This window comes from Nerophis lumbriciformis, linkage group LG03, assembly GCF_033978685.3.
Source record: "Nerophis lumbriciformis linkage group LG03, RoL_Nlum_v2.1, whole genome shotgun sequence".
In the NCBI taxonomy this organism is placed as follows: Eukaryota; Metazoa; Chordata; class Actinopteri; order Syngnathiformes; family Syngnathidae; genus Nerophis; species Nerophis lumbriciformis.
The window spans coordinates 10,203,270-10,216,827 of record NC_084550.2 but is presented as its reverse complement, the minus strand read 5'-3'; the positions used below and the strand labels follow the sequence as shown (position 1 = coordinate 10,216,827).

Sequence of the window (13,558 nt, the reverse complement as noted above, 5' to 3'; positions counted from 1 at the left end):
CGTGACACAACATAAACACAACAGAACAAATACCCAGAATCCCCTTGCATCCCAAACTCTTCCAGACTGTGTTGTCTATTTTGTGGGAACCAGAATACTGGTAGCAGAAAGAAACAACCCCTTTTGTGTGAGTGGGTGTGGATGAGTGTGAATGGGGGAGGGAGGTTTTTTGGGTTGATGCACTAATTAAAAGTGCATCTTGTGTTTTTTTTAATGGTGATTTAATAAAAAAAAAATTAAAAAATAAAATAAAATAAATAAAGCTCCTCTCAACCCCCCCAATCTCCCGAATTCGAAGGTCTCAAGGTTGGCAAGTATGATGGTGTGTGGTCATTAAATATGTATTCTGATATATGTTCTTCACGGAAAATGAGCCAAAGTCGGTGAGTCTCAGTTTGGAAAATTAATTAATTGTATCATTTTTATTTTAATAAAAAAATGAAAACGGGTCCCACAGACCCGAACACCACACAAGGCTTAAGCTACTGTATTGGTGCATTCAAAGCAACTCGGAATTCATTCATTTCCAACTCACCACCTCCACTAGAAAAAAAGTGCATTGCAACAAGTCTAAATTATTACTCTTGTAATACTATGTACCTCCAATTTATTAAAATCATGACGATAACAGTTTTTCAATTTTTCTTTTAATAAAAAATTAAAATCGGTCCCACAGACCCGAACACCACACAAGGGTTAAACCAGCGTTTCTCAAAGTGTGGTGGGGAATAGAGACATGACAGGTGGGGCGCGAGGAACGGGAGGAAATTTCACTTTAAATTTTTTTTTTAAATTATTATATTCTTAGATTATTTTTTTTACTATGCTTTCATTTTCTATACACACTGTAAATCACTTTGTGATTCTGTCTGTGAAATCCGCTATATAAATAAATGGAAATTACCGGTACTTATTTTTACTGTAGGCTTTATATTTCTCGGTACGAGCGAATGTTTGACAGACATAGCAACAGTAACTAATGGGGGCGGGGCTAAGCGGAACAAACTTTCGCGCGGATGGGTAGCAGGCTAATGTGTGGATCACAATTACACAAATATATACATTTGTGACTCGCACCTCAAAGGTCGTCAAGCCAGAGCCAGCGCCTGCAGAGAAACAAAAATCTGACGGGCACACACTGTCTCATTCACCGGGAAGCACTCGCGTCAAGGCAGCTCAGCCCCGAACTCAATGAGGTTTTAACAGATGTTGTGAGCGCGGTAAATTTGATCAAAACACGACCACTGAAAGCGCGACTGTTCTCTGCACTGTGTGAGGAAATGGGAGCTGATCATACAGCCGTGCTGTTTCACAGTGAAGCAAGGTGGCTCTCCTGGGGGAAAGTGCTGTCACTTGCCCTGTCTTGCCAAATGCATAGCTCCTCCTTTTTTTTTTGCAAAGATTGCAAAGTGGCACTTTTATTGTATTTATTATTGAACTTGATGCAAGTTATTTGATTTATTATTGAACTTGATGCAAGTTATAACACTTTTTTTGATTTATTATTGAACTTGATGCAAGTTATAACACTTTTGTTTTATTTATTATTGAACTTGATGCAAGTTATAACACTTTTTTTGATTTATTATTGAACTTGATGCAAGTTATAACACTTTTTTTTATTTATTATTGAACTTGATGCAAGTTATAACACTTTTGTTTTGTTTATTTTTGAACTTGATGCAAGTTATAACACTTTTTTTTATTTATTATTGAACTTGATGCAAGATATTTGATTTATTATTGAACTTGATGCAAGTTATAACACTTTTATTTGATTTATTATTGAACTTGATGCAAGTTATAACACTTTTTTTTTATTATTGAACTTGATGCAAGTTATAACACTTTTGTTTTATTTATTATTGAACTTGATGCAAGTTATAACACTTTTTTTGATGTATTATTGAACTTGATGCAAGTTATTTGATTTATTATTGAACTTGATGCAAGTTATAACACTTTTTTTGATTTATTATTGAACGTGATGCAAGTTATAACACTTTTTGATTTATTATTGAACTTGATGCAAGTTATAACACTTTTTTGATTTATTATTGAACTTGAAGCAAGTTATAACACTTTTTTTGATTTATTATTGAACTTGATGTAAGTTATAACACTTTTATTTGATTTATTATTGAACTTGATGCAAGTTTTAACACTTTTTTTTTTTTTTTATTGAACGTGATGCAAGTTATAACACTTCTTTTGATTTATTATTGAACTTGATGCAAGTTATAACACTTTTATTTGATTTATTATTGAACTTGATGCAAGTTATAACACTTTTTTTGATTTATTATTGAACGTGATACAAGTTATAACACTTTTTTTGATTTATTATTGAACTTGATGCAAGTTATAACAGTTTTTTTGATTTGTTATTGAACTTGATGCAAGTTATAACACTTTTGTTTTATTTATTATTGAACTTGATGGACGTTATTTTATTTATTATTGAACTTGATGCAAGTTATACCACAGCTGCACAGTTATTTTATTTATTATTGAACTTAATGTTATTTTATGTTATTGAGTTCGAATGTATACAACTTGATGTTCAATAAATTTGAAAATGTTAAAGCTTGGCATTAGCGCTCTGTTGGGGCGATGGGGGCAGGTGGAGCTTGAAAACTCCCCCTTGTCCAAAGTGGGGGATGACAAAAAAAGTTTGAGAACCACTGGGTTAAACTACTATACTGGTGCATTCAAAGCAACTCGGAATTCATTCATTTCCAACTCACCACCTCCTCTAGAAAACAAGTCTAAATTATTACTCTTGTAACATCATGTACCTTCAATTTATTTAAATCATGACGCTAACAGTTTAAAAAAATAAATAAATAAACGCTCTATATGGGTTATTTTCTACTTCCAGTGAATATGAGCAAGTCATAGTGACGCAGCAGTGAATGCATCACCTGTGACGTCACTTTACTTTAGTCACTGTCACATTGAACGATGAAAAAACACTCAGAACACACCACAAATGTGAGTATATTTACTTACATTTTTTGTAGCTCCATGAAGTAACTCGGTCCTTTAGTGGTTATTTTTGCTTGGCTTCTGCTTTGTATTCCACCATCACGGCTCGCTAACTTGGCTAACGAGCTAACTCGGCTAACGAGCTATGAGCTAACTTCACTCTATTTTACAAGCTAGTTGTGAACACCAGCTAACTAGCTTTTGTGTTTGGTTCATTTAATCGATACAACTTTGTAGTTGGGCTGCTATTTTGTTTTTAATCACAGACTAAGAAGTCTTGTCCGGTCACTTTTTCCACACTCTTAGGTCAATCAAATCTAATCACTCATAACCTGTGCGACATGAAGGAACACTGCAGTACCTTCAGTGGCCACACAGGCTGACTAACGTGTGTTAGCCATTGGGAGCCAGAGGGGCGCTGTTGTGATCATCTCTGCTTGAGGTTTGATATTTTGCTTGCTTTCTTCCTTCACCTCTCTTTTGAAGAGTATGTATCAAATTCACCTCTGGGGCGTTCAAAAGCAACAATAAAAGTGAAAACACAAAGCAAACAGATACACATAACTATAATGGGAAGTAATAAAAATGCTTGATTGATAAAAACCTAACTCATTATAGGACTCACCATAACAAAACAAAGTAATGGACCTCGAGGTTATCAACCCATAAACAGCAATTAATACAATACTGTGTTAAGACTCATAATCACCATCATCATTATGTTTAATTATGGTAGAAATAATGAAACTACAACAGTGGAGGCATCATTAAAAACCTTGAGAACTGTACATGTAGTTTTGCTGGGTAAGATTTTAACATGAAGAGCTCTTAATCGGGTGTAAAAAGAAATGAAGTCGAACAAAAACACAATAAATAACCTTAACTAGGCCTGGGCGATATGGCCTTTTATTAATATCTCAATATTTTTTAGGCCATGTCAGGATACACGATATATATCTCGACATTTTGCCTTAGCCTTGAATGAACACTTTATGCATATAATCCCAGCAGTATGATGATTCTGTGTCTACATTAAAACATTCTTCTTCATACTGCATTAATATATGCTCATTTTAAACTTTCATGCAGAGAGGGAAATCACAACTAAGTCAATTTACCAAAACTCTATTTATTAAACAGTTATCAAGCAGTGGCACAAACATTCATGTCATTTTCAAAACAGAACATGCAAGATTGTCAGAGACATTTTAAAAACAAGCTATTAGTGCACTTTTGTGCATGATGTCACTAAGATGACATATCAAAACACTAAAATAAAGTGCACTTTTTGTACAGAACGCCACTACAATAGTTAAAAACAAAGTGCACTGTTGTGCATGATGTCACACAAGATATTTCAATAACTGTCAAATAAAAATGAGCTGCATAATAGGAAATCAAATAGTGTATGTCCTTCACTATGTGGTAGTTTCCTGCGGACGTTATCTCCTTCTGTTGTTGACTAGTTTTTTCATACGGTGCTGATCTGGAAATGGTTGCTTCGAGTGATCAATCTATACTCAAAGGAATACCACATGTACTGAACTACGTGATGTCCTATAAACCGCAGGCATGTGATTTTTCCGTCTAAAGTCGGAATTCCGTCTTTTTTAATCTCGGGAAAAAAATATATATATCTCCCGTTTTTTCCGGGTTTTTTTTCAACCCTAAATCAAGATTCGAGACGTAGTTTATATTGGTCGATATGTTCCTTGTGACCAATCAGGACGTCTGTTATGAATGATGACGTTAATAACGTCATCATTCATAATGGTTATTACCGCCATTTTTCATATGTAAACGATGTCGGTTCTCGAGAGAAAGGACGCTTTACGAGTAAAAGAAATTGATAAACATGTCAAAAATAAGTTTCGATGGGACTGGATGGAAAGGGAAATCACTGATACTGTTGGGAAGAAGGAAGTTACGACTTTGTTCGGTGATTTTATTCGGAAAATCGATCGTCCCGGAAAGGTTTTGTGCACGTGGTGTCATGATAATATTGACTATGGATCACGAGATTTCAAGGCTTTGGAAGTACATGCGAAACGGCAAAAACATATGAAACAACTTGAAGCAAGGAAAACGAACTTTTCACTAGCTGGTACTTTTGGATGTCAACCGAAAGTGAGCAAACCTTACGGACTTCATCCTTTGTTTACATCGACAACTGCCGTAGACATCGAGAGGAAAGATCCACCCAAACAACCCACTTCAGTTGCAGACAGGGTTGTTAATAATGAGGTAAGCTAAAAAACATCTGCTTTATGTTTGTTTTAAATATTAACCAATTATTGCTTTGCGAAATATAAATGCGTTTTTCTAAAAATAAAAAGCCGCTTGAAAATATATTATGAAATTACAGAAATTCAAAGAGTCGCATTATTGATTCCAGTTAACAATTTATTTGAAATAAATTTGCATATAATACTATTTTGTAATATTAAGTTCTTATGTAGTCTCTTGAAACAATATTGTCAGTGGTGTAACAATCTTGAAGGCAAATATTTTCACTTGTTTCATGCAATGTCAGTGTCCTCACATCCTACTCAGTGGCCTAGTGGTTAGAGTGTCCGCCCTGAGATCGGTAGGTTGTGAGTTCAAACCCCGGCCGACTCATACCAAAGACTATAAAAATGGGACCCATTACCTCCCTGCTTGGCACTCAGCATCAAGGGTTGGAATTGGGGGTTAAATCACCAAAATGATTCCCGGGCGCGGCCACTGCTGCTGCCCACTGCTCCCCTCACCTCCCAGGGGGTGATCAAGGGTGATGGGTCGAATGCAGAGAATAATCTCGCCACACCTAGTGTGTGTGTGACAATCAGTCGTACTTTAACTTTTTTTAACTTATTATTATTTCCTATTTTCAAATATGAGTAAACAATACTAAACATGTTTAATTATTTTCATAAATTTATATCCTATTTTGGCGAAAAGAATGACATTTTTACATTTGGTATTTTGTTATATTTATAACTAAACTTGTAGGCAATTAGGCATATACATTAAAACTGTGAATTGTTATTAGTGATAATAACACTGATCAATGTGACACGTGTGGATGTGAAATGAACACAAGATGTAAATATTAGTGACTAAATACTGTTGGGACTGAACCATATACAGTGATTCATTAGGATAATCGGGTTATGTATGTTCTATTAATGATGTTTTCATGTCTTTAAACACTAAAATATTTTCTTCAAATGGTGCTGTCTTTGTTAATTTTAGCATGTTAAATTGGTGAAAAACCAGGAGCTTCTCCCCAAACCAGGGCACCGCCCTGGACCTGGCTGGGGGCCTTTGTCCCCCAGGCCCCCGGAAATTTTTTCAGTCTTTTTCATTGTGGTCAAATCACATGCCTGAAACCGGGAATGAAGCCAAGTGATCACTCATCTGTCTTTATCCATAACAATTTATCAACCTTTATCAATAAAGAATTGTAAAACATTTACAAAATAAAATAGAAGAACATAAACATATTCAAAGTTTATTTTGCTAAGAAAGTATATTGTGTGTACATTTAATTTAATAATTTATCTGAAAATACAACATGGTTAAAATATTTCAGTGTGTGTATGAGTAATTCACGAGCACATTCAACACCATGAAAATAATGATAACCGTGATATGAAATGTTCATGTTGTTGTACCATTTGTAAGGTGGCATTTAAAAAAAGGTCTCAAAGAAACACAAAAAAGCAAACTGCATTTGTGGAGTTAATCTTTTAGATCAAACCTGGGCAATTATTTTGACTTGGGGGCCACATTTAAAGAAAAAAATATCTATTTTTAGGGACACTAATACAAATCCTCACAATAATGTCTGATTGAATGCTAAAAACTTTATGACAGACCGCCTTAAAAAACGTAATGGAATTTTAAATTTTTCTATGAAGGATAAAACACTGAATATTGACAACATATGAACATCACACCCCCTTTCGATCGACATATTTTACAATCAAGTGAAACGCAACAAAAATGCAACAAACAGTGAAATATAAATGCGAAGGGTACAAAATAAACCCACCTACAACCTGATATATCTGATATATCACTAAGCTTTAGAACTTTGTTGTGAAAATCTCCTTCCGCGTCTGTGGAAACGCTTCCCGCCCACACTGCTTGGTGCCTCGTCTGAGCTGCTGTGACGTAGATGACCATAGTAACTAATTAGATGACCATAGTAACTAATTAGATGACCATAGTAACTAATTAGATTACCATCCATCCATTTTCTTCCGCTTATCCGAGGTGGGGCCGCGGGGGCAGCAGCCTAAGCAGAGAAGCCCAGACTTCCCTCTCCCCAGCCACTTCGTCCAGATCCTCCCGAGGTGTTCCCAGGCCAGCCGGGAGACATAGTCTTACCAACGTGTCCTGGGTCTTCGCCGGTCGGAAGTGCCCTAAACACCTCCCTAAGGAGGCGTTCGGGTGGTAGTAACTAGTTAGATTACCATAGTAACTGGTATATCATCCAAAAGCGCAGATTCCAACCATTGAAATACTTTATATAGTTCAAGACTTACAGTCATGTGTAAACATCATAATGGCAGCTACACTTTCCATCTTAAAGATCTAAAAAATTATTTGGGAATGTCCTGCGAGCCTGATTGAAAAGCTTAGCACGTGCCTTAATTTGCCCAGGTCTGTTTTAGATGCTCACTGAACTCACGTCTCTTGCTCTGCGCTTTTATGCAAATTTAGAAGAGAATTTTCCAAATATTATATGCATGCATTAAAGTTCCCCCAAACCCTCAATGAGTCATTTAAACCATTTAACAGTCAAATTAGGAAGTAAGTAACACATAAAACATCAATAGGCTCAAGTCATTCTTGGGTCAAACAGGGGTTACTAATCCCGCACTTTGGACACAACATCTGGGGAAACCATCTTCTCCACCTGCTGAAGGGCTTAATGGCTGATGACAGCGGCGTCAATTGTGACCCCTCCTCGTTAAAATGAAGGCGCGCCGTCTACCTGCCCTTGTCAGCACTCGTTAACCCCCACATCGATTCTTTCCCTACTACTGTACATATCCTTTCATTATACACCAGCGAACCTGGCGTCCCACTCCTTATTGCACAGCTGTCACCCTAAGATGACGAGGGCTAAATATAGAACTTTTCATTTACATGTATCGACGCAACGTGTTATAAGGTCAGCGGAGGATCGATTAAATGCAGTGTTCTTTTGATGAGTTTTTCACGAATGTGACTTTCACTTTTGACAATGAAATACTTGGCTGTATGACAACCAGGACCCGGGGAAAGGATTTGAGAATCTGTTGAAGGGGCTGTGTGCAACTTTTACGCGGATGCCTAGGGGCCACTAACTTTCCAGTGTGTTTTAAACCTTACATCCCGTGCTCTTCCGGCTTTTAGTACGTAATAACACAATAACACAGCTTTGTGTGTGGTCAGCTAGTGATAGTGTTATGGCGAACTAATGTCATTGAATGTGTATTAATTACCGTATTTTCCGGACTAGAAGGCACACTTAAAATCCTTTTTTTTTTCTTCTTAAAACTCGACAGTGCGCCTTACAACCCGGTGCGGCCAAATGTGCAAAATATTTCTGGTTTTGCTAACCGACCTCAAAGCTATTTTATTTGGTACATGGTGTAATGATAACTGTGACCAGTAGATGGCAGCCAAACATAAGAGATATGTGTAGACTGCCATAGAATGGCAGTCACACCCAAGAGCTATGTGTAGACTAGAGATGTCCGATAATGGCTTTTTTGCCGATATCCGATATTCCGATATTGTCCAACCCTTAATTACCGATTCCGATATCAACCGATACCGATATATACAGTCGTGGAATTAACACATTATTATGCCTAATTTTGTTGTGATGCCCCGCTGGATGCATTAAACAATGTAACATGGTTTTCCAAAATAAATCAACTCAAATTATGGGAAAAAAATGCCAACATGGCACTGCCATATTTATTATTCAAGTCACAAAGTGCATTATTTTTTTTAACATGCCTCAAAACAGCAGCTTGGAATTTGGGAGGTTGAGGTGGGCGGGGTTGAGGTGGGGGTTAGGGGGTAGCGGGGGTATATATTGTAGCGTCCCGGAAGAGTTAGTGCTGCAAGGGGTTCTGGGTATTTGTTCTGTTGTGTTTATGTTGTGTTACAGTGCGGATGTTCTGCCGAAATGTGTTTGTCATTCTTGTTTGGTGTGGGTTCACAGTGTGGCGCATATTTGTAACAGTGTTAAAGTTGTTTATACGGCCACCCTCAGTGTTACCTGAATGGCTGTTGACCAAGTATCAAATCAAATCAAATCAACTTTATTTATAAAGCACATTTAAAATTTACCACAGGGGTAGCCAAAGTGCTGTACAATGAACAGGTTAAAAGATAAAACGAGTACCGAGCAAACACAACACAACACAAACAGAACACGATAAAAAATAAATAATTAAAATAGAATAAATAAAAACATAAAAACAGGTTCACAGCAGGTGTATTATGGGGCGCCATTGCAGGATGGATATCACTCAGTGTTAAAAGCCATGGAATAAAAGTATGTTTTTAAGAGAGATTTAAAAACAGGAAGAGAGGAGGCTTGTCTAACACTCAGGGGTAGGTCGTTCCAGAGCTTGGGAGCAGCAACGGCGAAAGCTCTGTCACCTCTAAGCTTCAGCCTTGTGTCAGGGACCGTCAACAGCAGCTGATCGGCTGATCTTAAGGATCGGGTGGGGCAGTAAGGCTGAAGGAGGTTGGAGAGATAGGTTGGCGCGAGGTTGTTTGGACATTTAAAAACAAATAAAAGGAGTTTAAAATTGATTCGGTAACGCACAGGGAGCCAGTGAAGGGACGCTAAAATAGGGGTGATGTGCTCACGTCTGCGGGTCTGTGTTAGCAGTATGCTTGCATCCACTTGAGTGTGTGAAAAGCCGTAGATATTATGAGATTTAAGGTTTATTGGCGCTCTGTACTTCTCCCTACGTCCGTGTACACAGCGGCGTTTTAAAAAGTAATACATTTTACTTTTTGAAAACGATACAGATAATTTTGAAACCGATACCGATAATTTCCGATATTACATTTTAAAGCATTTATCGGCCGATAATATCGGCAGTCCGATATTATCTGACATCCCTAATGTAGACTGCAATATGACTCAAGTAAATAATACCAACATTTTATATGTTCCATTGAAAATATAGAACATTACACACGGCGCTCAAAAATCTATCAAAATGTTTTAGTACGACTTTGGTAAGCTATGAAGCCGCACCGCTTGATGCGCTTCAACATATGAGTATTATTAAGGTGTGTGTATAAGGTAAGACATATTATCTGGCGTTTTGTTTCGCAATATTATGCAAAAGCATATTTTCTTACCTTCTGGTTCTTGCTGATCTGTATTTGGATCTGCATAAGTCCTGAAAAAGTGTGCGCATCCGCCTTTGTAGTCCGTGCCGACACCGTAGTCGATAAGTTTCTTCTTTTTCTCTACCTTTTTGTTATGTGACATTCATCCTCCGCTGTTGCCATTTCTAATATAAAGTAGTGTAAAGTTCTTACGGATATCTGTCAGTAATCTCGCCATGCAAGCGCTAAAACATACCGGTGTAGTGAGTTTACATTATTCACCCAAGGAACTTTAGTTATTAGAGAGTTCCGGTCAGACGTTTTTTTACGGGGCACATTTCCGGCGGATCAGGAGATGCTGCTCCGTTATTGATTGAGGTAAAGTCTGAATGTCTTTAAAACATTTAGCTCCATCTTTTGACACTTCTTCCACTCCCGTCCTTGCACGCTACACCGCTACAACAAAGGATGACGGGGAGAAGACGCTGTCGAAGGTGAGCCACGTAAATAAGACCGCCCACAAAACGGCGCATCCGGAAGCGACTGTCAGAAAGCTTGAAGATGATCTGTAAAACAATATCTATGCAAAATTTTGACCAAATAACCACCATTACATGTTATGTAGATCACAAGGAAGTGTTTTACATTTAATGCACCTTATAATAATAATGAAAAAAGATCGAAAATAGACCATTCATCGGCAGTGCGCCTTATAATCCGGTGTGCCCTATGGTCCGGAAAATACAGTATATCATAACAATAATATGACTCCAAATTAGTTGTTTCTCTTGGACTGCTTTTGTGTGTGTGCACACTAGGGCTGCAATGAATAAAACATTCATTCGGTCAGAAAAAATCTCAGATTTATATGCTGTTGCTTTGATTAGTGTACCTAATAAAAAGGTTTAAGTCCAGACTGCATCAGGGTCGGGGGTCAGGGCACACTTTGTCCCATTAAGGAAATGTGTCTTGGGCATTGTGTTACACTATTGCTTCATAAGGCATGCAATATAATCGCATAAAAACACAGACATTAAAACAAACATCAACAAAGCAGGAAAGGGGTGAGTACCAAACACCTCCTGGTACTCATCTGAGTAACTCACAAAAAAAGTTGTGCACACCTGGCTATAAAGTGTGTTTTATCCGATTACTAGACTAATTCAACAAACTAATCGATATATTTGATTACTAAAATCCGATTAATAGATTCATTCAACAAACTAATCGATATATTCAATTACTAAAATAATTGGCAGCGGTGAGTGACAAGCCTCAACACCAGATGAATTCTGAGAATCTTAATGCTATATTGAATAATCTTATTATTAGAGATGTCCGATAATATCGGACTGCCGATATTATCGGCCGATAAACGCTTTAAAATGTAATATCGGAAATTATCGGTATCGGTTTCAAAATTATCGGTTTCAAAAAGTACAATTTATGACTTTTTAAAACGCCGCTGTGTACACGGACGTAGGGAGAACTACAGAGCGCCAATAAACCTTAAAGGCACTGCCTTTGCGTGCCGGCCCGATCACATAATATCTATGGCTTTTCACACACACAAGTGAATGCAATGCATAATTGGTCAACAGCCATACAGGTCACACTGAGAGTGGCCGTATAAACAACTTTACCACTGTTACAAATATGCGCCACAATGTGAACCCTCACCATTTCGGGAGAACATCCGCACCGTAGCACAACAGAACAAATACCCAGAACCCTTTGCAGCACTAACTCTTCCGGGACGCTACAATATACACTCCCCGCTACCCCCTACCCCTAAACCCCGCCCCCCAACCCCGCCCACCTCAACCTCCTCATGCTCTCTCAGGGAGAGCATGTCCCAAATTCCAAGCTGCTCTTTTGAGGCATGTTAAAAAAAATAATGCACTTTGTGACTTCAATAATAAATATGGCAGTGCCATGTTGGCATTTTTTTTTTCCATAACTTGGGTTGATTTATTTTGGAAAACCTTGTTACATTGTTTAATGCATCCAGCGGGGCATCACAACAAAATTAGGCATAATAATGTGTTAATTCCACGACTGTATATATCGGTATCGGTTGATATCGGAATCGGTAATTAAGAGTTGGACAATATTGGATATCGGCAAAAAAGCCATTATCGGACATCTCTACTTATTATTCAATATATTTACCAATAGTAATTGTAAAAAATGTAGACTAGTGCTGTCAAAAGATTATTTCATTTAATCAGATAAATCACACTTTTGAATTTGAATTAATCATGATTAATTACAGGTTATTTCTCGGTTGTATAATTTAAATCAACTTTAAAAAAAAAAAAAGAGCCCAATATTTGGACACAAAAGCAATTTTATTTCAGAATGTTATACTTAAAAGCACGTCATTTATTTGCTCAAAACTTGGTAACCGTTTTATTTAATGTCCCATCTATGTTTATTTTGGAGTGAAGTCTGCCAGCGAGCACAGCAGTCAGTCTCCTTAGCACTGACGTATGCATTGAGCGTATAACCACCCATGCCATCTTCAAATCGCGTGGTTAATTTGCATCTACAGTATTCACGATTATTTTGACAATTTTTTTGTCATTAATCAAATGTGTTAAATCGTTATTTTTGACATCCTTAACATAGAGATTTAAAAAAAAAATTCTGTTAAAGCAGTCATGGTGACATAAGTTAGCTGGCAGTGTTCCTGTTGTACTTTTTGGGTTTACAAAAATGTAGCTTTGGGGAAATTGCAACCAGCCCCTTTAAAGTATGCAGTGTCTCAATTTCCGCAATTTCGTGCTTAGCCTTGAGTGCTTAAGTGCGTTCACACTGAGAGGTGTCTGGAGGTCGCACTTAAAAATATGCTTAAAATTGTGAAAGTGCAGAGTTTGGACATTCATTACCCCAAATAGCCACCGTTTTGGCTATGTGCTGTAGCAGAAGGTGAGGGACTCATTTGAAATAATGGCGGCTGAAGAGCAACCCGTCATGGTGGAAAGTAGTAAGCATCATGTAAGAAATGCATGGTTTATTTCAAATAAAATCATACTTGCCAACCCTCCCGGATTTTCCGGGAGACTCCCGAAATTCAGCGCCTCTCCCGAAAACCTCCCGGGACAAATTTTCTCCCGAAAATCTCCCGAAATTCAGGCGGAGCTGGAGGCCACGCCCCCTCCAGCTCCATGCGGACCTGAGTGACGTGTTGACAGCCTGTTCTCTCATCCGCTTTCCCACCATATAAACA

General features: G+C 37.6%; 1 protein-coding gene and 1 long non-coding RNA gene across 2 annotated transcripts in view; one reads left to right on the top strand and one right to left on the bottom strand.

Moving 5' to 3' along the window:
• stpg2 (sperm-tail PG-rich repeat containing 2) overlaps positions 1-13,558 on the bottom strand; it is a 316,591-nt gene that overhangs the window by 145,106 nt on the left and 157,927 nt on the right. The gene's annotated exons all lie outside the window — the stretch shown is intronic.
• Positions 2,920-13,558, top strand: part of LOC133578896 (uncharacterized) — a 150,831-nt gene continuing 140,192 nt past the window's right edge. The window contains exons 1-2 of the long non-coding RNA XR_009811883.1: positions 2,920-2,994; positions 3,295-3,430. This is a non-coding gene — a long non-coding RNA (uncharacterized lncRNA). The remainder of the gene's footprint in view (positions 2,995-3,294; positions 3,431-13,558) is intronic.